Source organism: Macrotis lagotis, chromosome 1, assembly GCF_037893015.1.
Source record: "Macrotis lagotis isolate mMagLag1 chromosome 1, bilby.v1.9.chrom.fasta, whole genome shotgun sequence".
Classification (NCBI taxonomy): domain Eukaryota; kingdom Metazoa; phylum Chordata; class Mammalia; order Peramelemorphia; family Peramelidae; genus Macrotis; species Macrotis lagotis.
Window position 1 is genome coordinate 96653809 of NC_133658.1, and position 14204 is coordinate 96668012.

A 14204-nucleotide genomic window follows, 5' to 3' on the forward strand; every position below is an offset into this window, starting at 1 on the left:
TTCCTAAGAGAGATAAGAAAGAAGGGGTCTAGGATTCCCAAACTCTCCACTATGGGAACATAGACTGCAGGGAATGACTTACCCAGTGTTGAGGAAAGATATTAACTCCTGAGGCATAATAATAGCTCAGAATCATGCAATATTCTAAGGAGAGTTAGCTAGCATTAAATAACTCTTTTAAGTTTGCAAATATATTCAATCTCAGAACAACTTTAGAAGAAAGATTCTTTTAATATCCCCATTTTACAGATGAAGAAACTGAAACAAGAGGTTGGTGTTGTTTGGTCATGTACAAATTTTCGTGACACCATTTTGAAGTTCTCTTGGCAAAGATACTGGAGTGGTTTGTCATTTCCTTCTCAAGCTTATTTTACAGATGAGGAAACGAAGGCAAACAGTTAAATGATTTGTTCAGGGTCTCACAGCTAGTATCTGAAGCCACATTTGAACTCATCAAGATGAGTCTTCCTACTTCCAAGTCCAGTGCTTCTATTCACTGTGCCACCTAGGTGATCAAGAAGTTATATGGCTTCAATTAATCAACAAATAATTTATCAAGTGCCAATTATGTACAGGTCACAGTGTAGAACTTGGGTGATTCAAAGACAAAAAGATGAAACAATTTCTACCCTCAGAGAATTTCTATTCTATTTGGGGGAAACAATACATACATATGCACATATACCCACATATACACTCATACACACATTAGAAAAATAAATGCATAGTGTTATTTTTTGGGAGGTGGGTGATATGGAGACCATGAATTGCAACTATTTGACTTGCTTAGTGTCACAGGTCTTCTTTATAAGCCTTCTTTTATAAACCTTAAAGCTTATAAAATTATTTCTTCCTAGCCACAATGTGAGGTGTGTGTGTGTGTGTGTGTGTGTGTGTGTGCGTGTGTGCGCGCGCGCGTGCACGCACGCATTGGAGTGTGTGCCTTTTAAAGCAAAGGAAACAGATTCTGAAAAATGATGGGATTGATCCAGCATCATGCATCCAGCTAGTAGGTGTAAGAGTTAGTATTCAAACTCAGATTTTTCCTTACTTCACATCTCAGACTGGCTACAATCCAGCAATGTCTTGCTAATAAAATATAAACCAAGAAAAAGAGAAAGGATGGTAGCCTTTTAGAAGACTTTCACATGTATGACCAAAAAGACCTCTCAGACTTTTCCTCCCCAAAAAAACTCCAGCTAAGAATTTCTCTCTCTCTGGTCCAGAGCAGTAAACTGTGTCTTCTTTAGTCCTTCTTTCTAAAACCCTGCCAGCCCCTCACCTTACCCCCAAATCCATCCGGTTGACAGGGAAGAATGTGAAACAAACACTCAGCTCTACAGCTCTACCCCCTCCCTGTGCCCCAATGGCTGGGTCCAACCCAGTTTATTTGAAATAAGAATTAAAATGTAAATATGCGACATCCCCTTCCTTCTCTCCCGACACAGCAGGAGCATGTGTTGACTGCTGTCAGCTGCAGCCTTAGAGCTGTGTATGCTGAGATCCTATCTGCACTCCCAATGAACAGAAATATTAGACACAGCTAAATAAGAAAACACAGATTATTGCTGGAGACCCCTAAGGCCTACTTTGTCTGTGCAACAGTTTGTTTTACTTTTCACAGAATTTATTTTGGCTGCAGCCAGATTGATGGTGATTATATCTGAAATCCCTCCCACATATCTGTCACATAAACACTTCATTGAATTCTGGGTTGTCAAATCCACAGGGCTGATGAGGAGTGTGCCTTCTGACTAATTAACAGACATCGGTGCTGGGTATTCCACTAGTGATGGGGGAGAGTGGCCAAAACTGCCTGCATCTCTCTGGTATGTCCTGGACCTCCCCCCTTCCTGCCAGGAGGAGACCTGGGGGCCATCTCCTCCTGTTTGAGGGGAGCTTTGGAAAACTTTGGCAGGAAAAGGAAAACCAAGAAAAAATAAAAGGAGGAAGAAGGAAGCCCAAGTCATCTCTGCTCTCTCGCTGAGATGGAAAGATGGATTCCGGTAACCGGACAACCAACCAATGTCAGCCTGTCCTGGCACTACCAGAGAAGGGGGGGGTTAATAAGAGTTTTGAAGTCTGATACAAAATAAACCTTGGGCTTCCTCAGTTGTTCTGAAGATAGCATCACTAGAGTTGACACCTCCTACTCTGAAAGGAAAGTCAAAGAAGGGAAAAGCAGCGAGGGGAAGGCTTGGAACCCCCAGCTTCCAGCAGCAAGGAGAGCAGGAAGCGGTCACCGCAAGTCTCCTTGCTGCCCCAGGCTTTGATTTCCCAGAGACACCCAGACAGCTCAGTCCCCAGTGACAATTTCTCCGCTCTTTCCCGGACTGGGCAGGATTTCCTTCTGTCTGAACAGGGAAGGAGTGGGCCATCTAACACTTAGCATATGCCTTCCAGCTGTTGCTCTCCTTCTGCCACTACAGCCCAGGACAAGAAAAGCATTATTTCCTTCTCTAACCTTCTAATCTCCAGGCCTTGCTCACTTCACAAGCCTATTTTGGACATCATTAACTGTATGTTCAGGAGTTATTTCCCCTCTACTCAGAAAGGGATCTTTTATACTCTAAGTATATTCACTTTTCCCCATTGACATTGGAACCAGAATCTATTTCTGGTATGAAGGATGTCAAATTAACTTGGATGCATGAATTAAAAAAGAATCCTTCATTTGTTGCCTTAAAAAGGGATTATTTTTATGTATATGAGAAAGCAATCAAGATTATGGAGAAAATCAATTAATTTCATAGGATTTAATGTGTGTTGAATGGAGAGGTGAAGCAAGCTACCTTAAGGTTATGAGATGATATTATCAAAAGGAACCTTGGAGGTCATCTCGTTCCCCCTTTCATTTTACAGATGAGGAAACTGAGACCCAGAGAGAGGGAAATGGCCTGCCTAAAGTTATGCAAGCATGGCATCATATTTAGAATAGAAGAGACTTTGGAAATCATCTAATTCAGTCCCCTTATTTTACAGATCTGGAAACTGAGACCTAGAGAGAGAGAGGTAAGGTGAGGTGAGCTGTCCAAGGTTAAAGTATTATGAGATCATAGATTTAGTGTAGAAAAAGGATTTTAGATGTCATCTAGTCCAGCCCCTCATTTTACAGAGGAATAAAATGAGACCAAAAGTGTATATGAATTAATCACACAGATTTTGTGGTTCAGGATTGGCATGGGAACTCAGATCCCCAAATCTAGTAGGGTTTTCACCATACCCTAATATCATCCCTTCATGCTTCAATGTCTCCTCTTTCATTCTTGAGCAACTTCATGGATCCAGCACTTAAAAAAAAAAAATCAACAAAAAAGTTGAAGTCAAATCCTGTTGCTACTTTACATAAGTGCCTTTTTTTTCTCTACCCTGTGCCATAGAGGACTATGCCTGGGGGGAACAGAGTGGGGGGGAGTTTCATTTTTAACCCTTTCAGGATTACTGCCCTTTGCCACAGCATATGGGACACAAAGGACCAATTTATGTGATTCAAATGAAGATGAATTTCTGTCTTTGCCTTGGGACTTGACAAACTCCGTGAAGCATCCAGCAGGCACACCATTATCACAAGTCATCTTTTGCCTCACTTGTCACAATTTTTCACTCTTGTCCAATTTTATAAACGTCATTTTCAAAATGCAATTCCCAATCCAGCTCCCTCCCCTAAAACAAAGAAAGTCGTTATTTAGAGGACTGCAAAGGAAAAGCCTATTTTGGGGGTAGGGAGATAAAGAAAGGAGGGAAAGGGAGACCCATTCATATGTGTTGCTATAGTACCATGTTGTTCTTGAAGGTAAAGCTAAGGAGAACTAGGGGTTATAGGGAAATTCCTAGCCCCAATCAGGACACTCTGAAGCTGTATGGAACTCTTTATCGGAGCACTTCAAAGGGCCTTTTGAACATTACCTCGTTATTCCTCTTGACCTCCCTCAGGGGACAGGGAGGAGGTAAGGCTTATACTCTCCCTGGACCAAATTTTATTGGTTTCTTGGGGTTTTTAAGTCATTGCATTTTGCTAAAACTGCCTCAGGGAGCAGATACAATGGAAATAACATGATTTCAAGTGCCACAAATATAGGTAAAATGCCCATAAGAGTTGAAACTGAAAATATGAGGAGACTCAAGTGGGGGCCCAACCCAAGACTCTAGTCCCCTCCACCCAAGAGCTTTAATAATTAGACTATATTTCCAGATGCAATTCTTGGGCCTTTGGCACTAAAGGTTTTCTGAAACTAATCTACTTTGGGGTCATTCATCAAGACATAAATACACACCTGGGATGTGGGGATGGTGGGGGGGGAACCAACCATTTTTCTAGTTTTAAAAATACAAAACTCACATTGTCCAACTGTACATTTGCAAAAGAATGATCTATTAATGCATTACTCACCAAGGAACAAATTTGAAATAAATGATAGCAGGTAAATTCTAATTTTATACCTACTATAAAAAAGAACAATCAACACTCCTCTTTCCTTCCTCCCTTAATTCAATGCCAACAAGTCAGGAAAGAGATCCAAAAGTTAGGTACCCAATGCCTATTCACTGTTTCTCTAGAAGGTCAATATGGTATAGAGGGAAATAGGCTATGTGACTTTATCAAGTCATTTCTCTCTGGGCGTTATTTTCTTTTTTAAAAAAAAAAAGTGAGGATTTGGACTACATAATCTCCAAACTGACTTCTAACTTTGAATCTTGTGATTTTTTTTTTGAAATACAATAAAACTTCTGGTCAGGGTTGACCTGATCATTAAGTAGGAAACCAACTGCTTCTGAAGGACACTGAGAAAGGTTCTTTTTCTCCAAATCTCTCTCCTACTTTGCCTGATCCTTGAAATCTCACTCTTAGAGATTCTCTAATTTCCCTAAAAAAAGAAACTATTATATTTCAAATGCTTTAATGGAGAGCAGTTGATCATAACTATTCTGAATGGTCAAGGGGAAATTATGGCATCATGAAAAGGGTGATGCTGGACTGGGATTAAAACAGGGGTGGGTGAGCAGGAGGAAAAGAGAGCAATTTTAAAAAGAAAGGCAAGGCAAAAAGAAGGTAAATTTCACTTAATTCACATTTTGCCCTGATCACTGTTGTTCCCAATCTGTCACCAGGCCCTCATTAACAAAAAAGTCACAGGGACCACAAGTTGACGAGTGATGGAAAGTGTAGTGAAAATGAGAATGTTGGAAGGGGCGGGGAAGAGACTAACCCTTTCCAACAAATAAATAATAAGAATTTCTTGAATTTATAGGGCACTTCTGACTTTTTTTCAAAGCACTCTCTCATCTATTGTCTTAATTTTATGTTTACAACAAACCCATGAGGTAGATATGGTATTATTGCTTTAGAATGGGGAAACTGAGGCACAATGAAATGCCTCATGCCTGTGATGAGGCTGGTAGAGGTGTAGCTAAAATGCAGGTTTTCTGTATCCCAGACAGGATCAGAGGATCTCAACTTTCATATATATACATATATACATATATGTATATATATATATATTTATATTTATATATAGGGCCCAATTGGCAATCCATGAAAGCCTGTGGACCCCTTCTCAAAAGAATGCTTTCAAATACATAAAATTAAATAATAGAATTGCAAAGGAAACCAATTAAATTGATATAAAGTTATCACATACATTTAAAATAAATTCATCTGCCCCAGTTTAAGAACCCAGCCTTGGACAATGCATTTTTCCTTGATGATGAATTTCTCCTAGAGGATGATGGCAGCTATATGGTGATGCAGTAAATAGAACACTCAATTTGGACCAGAGAAGATCAGAGTTTGAATCCTATCTCAATCAATTACTAACTCTGTGACTTTGAGCAAATTCTTTAATCTCTCTGAGCCTCAATTTCTTCATCTGGAAAATGAACATAATGATAGCTTCTACCTCACAGAAGTGTTGTAAAGACTGGAGATGGCATGACAAATACGTTGTAAGCCTTCAAGCATTACATAGAAGCTAATTGCCATTACTGTTACTCTGATATAGTAGAGGGCAGTGCAGATGGTGCCACAAACAAGGAAAGATTTCTCTTGAATGCTCCTGCTGATTAGAGGAGTATTCAGACTATGGAGCCATTGAATGCACTGACTTTTTTCTCAGAATATTTAAGGTTACAAGAGAGTAGGAAGGGGACTAGTATTTGTCATTTCTTTGGTTGATGGTTTCAGAGTCTAACTACCACTTGGCAATGTGGTAAAGGTGGACAGAGAATGTACAGCAAATGAAGTGACCCTACAGAAGAGAGATGAATTGAGTTCTGGATATGTGGGTGACTTTCTGTGCCATAGTGTTTGGTCAAGTGAATTAATGTGTTAGATACTGCACTAAGTACCATGGACTCAAAGAGTTAAAAAATAATACCTACCCTCAGGGAGCTCCCAATCTAATGGAGAATACAACATGCAAGTAATGATATACAAAGATGGGTACAAAATAAATTGAATAGAAAGCACTAACTTTAGGGGAGATTGGACAAGTCTTCCTACTGAAGATGGGATTTTAGATGGCACCTGAAAGACACAGAGGGAGGCAGGAGGTAGAGGTGAGGAGGAAGGACATACCAGACATAGGCAATATCAGTGAAAATGCAAGGTTAGGAAACAGAATGTCTTGTTCAAGGAAAAACAAAGATTGTCAGACACTAGATCACAAAAGGGTGTAGGGAAGGTAGGATGTAAGAAGATGGAAAGGTAGAAAGGGCAGTTTATGAAGAGCTTTGAACACCAGAGGATTTTATATGTGATCCTAGAAGACACAGGGAGTCACAAGGGACTATTGAATTGGGAGGAAGGGAGTGTGACATGGTCATACTTGAGCTTTAGGAAGATCTTTTTGATAACTAAGTAGAATATGGGTTATGGTGAAGAAAAATTTGATGCAGGGGGAGATCAACCAATAGGCTATTACAAAAGTTTTATTACATTAAAAAAATTCCTTCTAGGTGATTTGGTCCTCCCTTTTGTCCCAGTTATGATGATCATGGTGTTATTAATGGTGCTTTGTATTGTACTATATGGGGTTACTGAGCCTATATGAAGTATGTCTCCCAGCGATGAAGTACAAATAAGATAAGCCTATGAAATCAGACAACACCTAACAGTTATTCTGGATGGGTTTAGTTGAGCCTACTTCTGACTCTATTGCTGCATCAGAGTCCTGTAGAATGTAACTAAGATAACAAAAGGCAAGAGACTTACTTGTGGCAACATTCAATTCATTTAACTCCAACCAGCACTTTTTTTTATTTTAGTGGCACAGTAGATAGACCACTATACTGGGAATGAAAAAGACTCATCTTTATGAGTTCCAGTCTGTCTCAGATACTTGCTAGCTATGTGATCCTGGGCAAATCTCTTGATCCTGTTTGCCTCAGTTTCCTCATTTGTAAAATGAGCTGGAGAAGGAAATGGTAAACCAGTGTCTTTGCCAAGAAGATCCCAAATGGGCACAGAGATTTAGATGTGACTGAAACAACTTAGCATAACAACAATAATGTATAAAGCACTACGGTAAGTATTGAAAACAAATTTTTTTTAAAAATCAGTTCTTGTAAAGAGATTATATTCTACTGGGGTGAGACACAACATGTACATAGAAAATTAAATACACGATATATTTAAGCTTATATCTATGCGTTATCTATTTTTAAATTACTTGAAAACCTTTGGGTTCCATATTACCAATCATTTGTCAATATAGTTTTTTTTACTGCTATATCTTTTTTGATTTATTTATTTTATATTATTACAATAATCTTGTGAGAGCAAACATAAATTCCCCCCCCCAAAAAAAAAAACAGATGAGAAACCTCAAGAATAGTGAGAGAGGAAAAATATGTACTTCAGTCTGTTCAGATTCCATTGCTCTGTCTCTGGAATGAGTTGTCTTCTTTATCATAAGTCTACCAAAGAAGTTGCTTCAATATTTTTCCCACAGTTGCTATAACTAGCTATATTTCTCTCCACTCTATTCCTTCCCACTCTCATTTATTCTATTTCTCTCTCCTTTCATCCTGGCCCTGTTCAAAAGTGTGTTGTATCTGAATGCCCTCTCCCACTATCTTCTTTCTCTTCTATCGCCTATCCCCCCCTTCCTTCCCCCCATTTCCCCTTTTCCCATCCCTTTCTTCTCATTTTTCTCTAGGGTAATAGAGTTTTCTATGCCCTATTAAGTGTGTATGTTATTTCTTCTCTCAGCCATTTCTGATGAGAATGAAGGCTCACTCATTCCCCCTCTCCTTCCCCTGCTCCACTCCACTGAAAAAGCTTTCTCTTTACTCTTATGTGAAAAATCTTAGCTCCTTCTTCCTTTCCTTTCTCTTCATCCCAGTACTTTCTTTTACCATCCATTAACTCCTTATACCATTATAATAAGCTCCTTCCTATGCTTTGTCTATATGTATATGCTCCTTCTAACTGCTCTTATAAATGAGAAAATTCATGAGTTATCAGTATCTTCTTCCCATGAAGGAATACAAACAGTTCAACATCATTAAATTCCTCATAGTTAGTCCTTCTTGTCCACCCCTTCTATGGTTCACCTGAGTCCTGTACTTGGAGATCAAACTTTCTGTTCAGCTCTGGTTGTTTAAAAAGGAAAGTTTGAAAGTTCCCTGTTTCATTGAAAGTCCATTTTTTTCCCCTGAAAGAGGATACTCAGTTTTGCTGGGTAACTACCCAAAAAAGATTCTCAATTGTAAACCAAGATCTTTTGCCTTCCAGAATATCATATTCCAATCCCTATGAGCCTTTCACATAGACGCTGCCACATCCTATGTAATCCTGACTACAGAGCAATGGTATTTAAATTGTTTGTTTTTGGCAGCTTTTAGTATTTTCTCTTTGACTTGGGAGTTTTAGAATTGGGTTATAATATTCCTGGAAGTTTTTCTTTTGGGACTTCTTTCAGGAAGTGACTGGTGAATTCCCCCAATTTCTATTTAACCCTCTGCTTCTAGGATCTTGGGGCAATTTTGCTATATTGTTTCTTGAAAAATTAAGTCTAGGCTCTTTTCCTGGTTATGACTTTCAGGTAGTCCAATAATTTTTAAATTATCTCTTCTGGATCTGTTTTTGAGGTTAGTTGCTTTTCCAATGAGATATTTCACATTTTCTTCTAATTTTTGGATTTTTTGGAAGAGTTTTATTTCTTTCTGAGTTCTTACAATGTCATCGATTTCCTTTAGTTCCATTCTGCATTTGAAGGAGTTATTTTCTTCAGAGAGCTTTTTTATCTCCTTTTCCAGCTGACCAATTCTTCTTTTTAAGGCATTCTTCTCCTCATTTGCCTTTTGTGTTCATTTGGCCTAAATTGGTTTTTAACATATTTTCTTCAGTATTTTTTTGTATTTCTTTCAGCAAGCTGTTGATTTGTTTTCATGTTTTATCTGAAATGCTCTCATTTTTTCCTCCCAATTTTTCTTCTACCTCCCTTAATTGCTTTTCAAAGTCTCTTTTGAGCTCTTCCATAGCCTGAGTCCATTTTCTATTTCTTGTCGAGGTTTTGGGTACAGAGGCTTCGAATTTGTCATCTTTTGAATTTTCCATGGGACCAAAGTAATTTTCTATGGTCAGATACTTCTTTTTCTGTTGTTTGCTCATTTCCTAAGCCTATGACTTACCACACTCCTAAAGCTTTGGGGAGATTTAGGGACAACCTACAGGGGCCTTAATTCCTCCAAGGTCTTTATGAGATGCTCTGAGCCCAAATTGCAACCTGGATTTGAGTGTGGTCAAACTGCTGAGTCCCCCAACCCCCTTACCATCTGGGTTGAGAACTCTGGATGTGCTGGATAGCTCTGCTGATTCCCACTGCACGTTCTCACCACAGGGCTACTCTGATGCAAGTGCTTGCTCTGTACTCACTCTGGTGCAGCAGAGTTTTCTCACCAACCCTTTAAGCTGTTCCCAGTGATTCCGGCCAGATGGTCTGGAAACCACCCTTCTGCCATGGACCCAGGCACTCCAGCAATCTGCTCAGCTGCACTGTCCTGCGGCTGCGACTGCAGCTGTGCTCACAGTAGCTTTTTCCAACCCCTGGCCCTGGTGAAACACACCTTTCCTGCAAAACTTCTAAGTTGTCTTAAACTGGGAAATTGTTTCAATCAGTATTTCTATAAGTTCTGCCCCTCTAAATTTTGACTAGAGTCATAATTTGATGACTTTCGGAGTTTGGGGGAACGAGTTTTCAGGAATTCCTGCCTTCATATTGCCATCTTGGCTCCATCCCCTGCTAATATAGTTTTATACCTGTCCTTTTTATAAGGAATGAAAAAAGAGATACACTCTTTTGTTACTATAAATTGTATCCTCTATACTCACAGTCTTCCATCTCTAAAAATAATGATGATGATGATAATTAGCATTCATGTATTGTTTGAATGTTTCCAAAGCATTTTGTTTATATTATCTTTTTGATCCTTACAATGACCTTGTGAAACATCTGCTATTTTACACATATTTTAAAGAGGAGATAACTTAGATAAATGTGACTTACTCAATGTCACTCTTGTTGCTGAGTCATTTCAGCATGTCCAACTTTTCTTGACTCCATTTGAGTTTTCCTTGGCAAAGATACATCTTCTTCTCCAGTTCATTTTACAGGAAAAAAAAACTGAGACCCCACAGCTAAATAAATCTCCCAGGTCAAATTTGAACTTAAATCTTCCTGACACTTGACTCTAACAGCTCTGCTACCCAGCTGCCTCTGATAAGTAAGAAGGGAAGCTATTCATCTTGCATTTAAAATTGTATCTGTGCATTATAGAAGCAGAATTGGTCCATGAAACATGTTTCATTGATAGCAAGATCTATGACACATATAGTACCAGTCCCACATTTCAACTCTTGTTTATTCTTCCCTTTTTCATTCTTCTCTCATTGGTTCCAGTATGTGCTTGAGTCTCTTCAATTGAACTGGGGGCGGGGGGAAGAGGAATTTCCTCAAAGGTAAGGAGAGAAAGACTTTTGGTTTAAACTTAATTTGAAGTCAGACTCACAGTAGGCACTCAGGAAAGAGCTGGTGTTAAGTGTTTCTTCCTAAGAAGAGAAAGAGTTCCAATTAGAAAATGATGAGAAGGAGAACTGTTGGAACCCATCTTGTTAAATGCCAGAGTCAGAAATGGAAAAGCATTCAAGAGTTTTTAAATAAACTCCACAAGGGTGAGATTATTCAGGATTAGGCAGCTGTGGAGCACAGGAAGAGGTCCCAAATTATGTCATTATACTCAGGAGATGACATTGATAAAACTGGATTTTTCAAATTTCTAACATTTTCTATGGTTAAAAAAAATTCCAGGAAAACAAAAATTACACTTAAGTTTTGATATTTCTTAAATCTTTACCTTGATCATCTATACATTTAAAATATAAATATATATATATATATATGTGTGTGTGTGTGCATATGTATATGAAATATGTTATATAACATATATTTTCTTATTAAAAATCATTGATTTCTTTTTTCATACTATTATCCCTCAAAAATTAGTCTTCATAACAAAGAATTTTTTAAAGAAAAAAGAATGGGGAAAAATTGATCAAACCAATCTATAAACTGATAATATATCTGACATTTTATAGTAATGTTTCAAATTTGTAGATTCTTATCATTGTAAAGAAGTAAGAAGTATTGTAACTCTCCTCTGGGTTGCTTTGTTCTCTGTAATAGGTTTGTGATGATTGTTCTTTCCATTTACATTGTTGTAGTCGATGCCTTCAAGGCAGCTAGGTGGTCTAGTGGATAGAGCAGGCTTGGAATCAGACACTCACCAGTTATGGGATCCTGGCAAGTCACAACTCGATTTGTTTCAGTTTCCTTATTTGAGATGGAAAAGGAAATGGCAAACCAATCCATTATTTCTGCAAAAAAAAATTGCAAATGTGGTCACAGAGTCTGAAACAACTGTACAACAAAATGTCAATGCATGCTTGGTTCTACTTTACTCTGCATCATTACATCGAAGGTTACCCAGGCTTCTCTGATCTTATATTATTGTCCTGTCTGACCATAATATTCTATTACATTCATGTGTACCATATTTTATTTAGCCATTCCTTGGGGCTCCATTCAGTGCCAGAAATGAACAATGAAAAAAGTGTATCATTTGTTTAGATATTTCCAGATCTTAGATGGTATTTAAATAATGATTTATCAATCAATAAAGTAAGTCCTGCATTTTCAAAGGGCTGATTGTTCAATATTTCCCTTGTTTCTAAGGTTCCCTCCAGCTCTAAACCTGTGAGCCTTGAGCTTATTATCATTTGTTTGGGGGATACAAAGATTTTGAATCTTGGTCCTTATTGTACAGGAGTTTACAATCTAAATAAGGAGATATGATTAACCTACTTAGAACTACATAGCTAGCTTTTATTTACAGCTTACTAATGCCAGAAAGGTGCCAGGTAGGTGGAAATGATTTGTTTGTGAGTAGAGGTAATATCTACTCTATTCTATATCTTTGAATTTGCTAAAAAATATGACCTTAAAAATCCCTCTTCTAGCCTCCATTTAAAAAAAAAACATGTGGGTACAGAATGTTACATATATGGTCAGATATAATTGCTGAGGATGAAATGTCATGACTTGCAAAGATCTTGGATTTAAGTGAGGGGAAACTGTGCATAGTCACCTGTCTCACTTTCTCCTCTAGAATCATCTGGGTCCTGTCACCAGATCTGGATCAGGATGACTAGTGATGACTCCAGGAAAACATGGCATTTTTTAAGCTAAGATCTTTAAAAGGTCTCACTTTGACTGAGACAACACCAGATTAGACAGGTACTTGACACTATTTCTCTCCACACCACTATTTCTCTCCCCTGCCCCCCCACATACTCACTTTCTCCCTATTCTTTTGTACTTTTCCTTTTAAATTCATCAAAGAAAATATGACACATTCCAAAGACTTGTCTTTTGTTGAACAATAATTTTGTAAACTGTGTTAAGTCAGCCAACAAATACTTTCCATACTCATTCTCCAGACTTTGCCATCACTTCTCACTGACTCTGCTTCTGCAAAGTCCTTCTCCCATTGGCAATTTTCCCCCAGAACCATCATTTTGGGGAAAAGTCTAGACCTGCCATCCATCTCTCATTCTCTGGACTACTCCAGCTTTTCAACTCCCCTGTTGTGCTTTGCTTTCCTTCATTGGAATGTAAGCTTCTTGAAGACAGAGATTGCTTATCTCTTCACTTGTATCTGTATATCCAGGTCTTAAACGTGCCTTCTATATAGTAAATAGATAAGTCAGTGATTATTGACTGAATTATTAACAAAACACCTGCACCCACTGTGTTGAGAGCCCCCTGCTAGTCACTATGGTGATATAAAGGCTGAAGCAGAGCCCTTGCCTCAAGAAGATACCTTCCAATCTGATTAGGGAAATGAGCTCCCCTCCTGCTCTGTCAAACACCAATAATAATATATGTGTGGTAAGTGCCAAATGAGCTGGATGGATGATCATTAGATTAGGAACTCACAGGAAGGAGAGAGTGTAATGGACTGGGGAAGTCAGAGAAGGCTTTAGAAAGGAGAATGCAATTTTTCCCTCTTCACTTACTCCTTCCTCTCTTTCTATAAGCATTTGCAATTCTTACCAATTAAAAAAGGAAATAAAAACCTTCCAACAAACTTATTACCATGGAGATAAACTCAGAATCCAGGTCTATTAGCCTTCTGGTACAAGAAGAGTAAATGTGGGCCTGGAGAAGAGTTGAGAAAATCAGCCTCCCTCCACAAAGGTGGAGGATTATAGATGTGGAATATTGCATACATTGTCAGATATAGTTTTTTGCTGAACCATTTCTTTCCTTTTCTCTTTTACTCTTTGATTTAAGAGAAGAGGTAGGAATAGAGTCAGAAATGAGATTTAAGTAAAATAAAAGCTATTGATTAAAAATAAGATTAATCAAAAGGAAGGGAAAATGTTAGAACAAATAAAAAATAAAAAGTGATAAAAATTTCCCCACATAATACTCTGCCCCACAAATGTTAGTTTTCTCCTATGACCTTCAATCAGTGACCTTCATTTGGAAGGATCCAATATAGAGTCATAATAGAAATCTGCTTCTAAGTCTAATATTCTCTGTCTCTCTCTCTCTTCTCTCTAGCTCTTTCTATCTCTGTTTGCCTCTCTGTCTGTCTCTCACACTTTCTTTCTTTCCATCCTTCCCTCTTTCCCCTCCTCT

General features: G+C 38.3%; 1 long non-coding RNA gene across 1 annotated transcript in view; it reads right to left on the reverse strand.

Annotated features, from left to right (window-relative positions):
* Positions 1 to 10935: 10935 nt before the first annotated feature.
* The window catches only part of LOC141513883 (uncharacterized), a 72144-nt gene continuing 68875 nt past the window's right edge, over positions 10936 to 14204 (reverse strand). The window contains exons 5-6 of the long non-coding RNA XR_012475901.1: positions 11786 to 11875; positions 10936 to 11050 (exon numbers count right to left, since the gene is read on the reverse strand). This is a non-coding gene — a long non-coding RNA (uncharacterized LOC141513883). The remainder of the gene's footprint in view (positions 11051 to 11785; positions 11876 to 14204) is intronic.